General features: G+C 39.4%; 1 protein-coding gene across 2 annotated transcripts in view; it reads right to left on the bottom strand.

Annotated features, from left to right (window-relative positions):
* DGUOK (deoxyguanosine kinase) overlaps positions 1 to 355 on the bottom strand; it is a 38,117-nt gene that overhangs the window by 1,586 nt on the left and 36,176 nt on the right. The window lies entirely within an intron of this gene.

Here is a 355-nt window from a genome sequence, read left to right as displayed (position 1 = left end):
AGACCTGGGCTGGGGGGCTGGATAGAGGCTGGGAGGAGGGGGTTAAGGCAGGGGGGTTGGAGATATCTGTAATACTATCAACAATAAAAATATATTTTTAAAAAAACAATTCATATGGGGCTGGGTGAAATATGTGAAGGGATTAAGCAAAACAAATGAACAAACAAATAAATAGAAACCTCAGACACAGACAACAGTGTGGTGATTACCAGAGGGAAAGAGGGGTTAGGGAAGGTAGAAGAGGATATAGGCAGGATAAAAGGTGATGGAAAGAGACTTGACTTGGGGTGGTGAACACACAATATGATATACAGATGATGTATTATAGAATTGTATACCTGAAACATTAAATATA

Source organism: Myotis brandtii, unplaced genomic scaffold (assembly GCF_000412655.1).
Source record: "Myotis brandtii unplaced genomic scaffold, ASM41265v1 scaffold294, whole genome shotgun sequence".
Lineage (NCBI taxonomy): Eukaryota > Metazoa > Chordata > Mammalia > Chiroptera > Vespertilionidae > Myotis > Myotis brandtii.
This window is presented reverse-complemented; position numbering and strand designations above follow the sequence as displayed.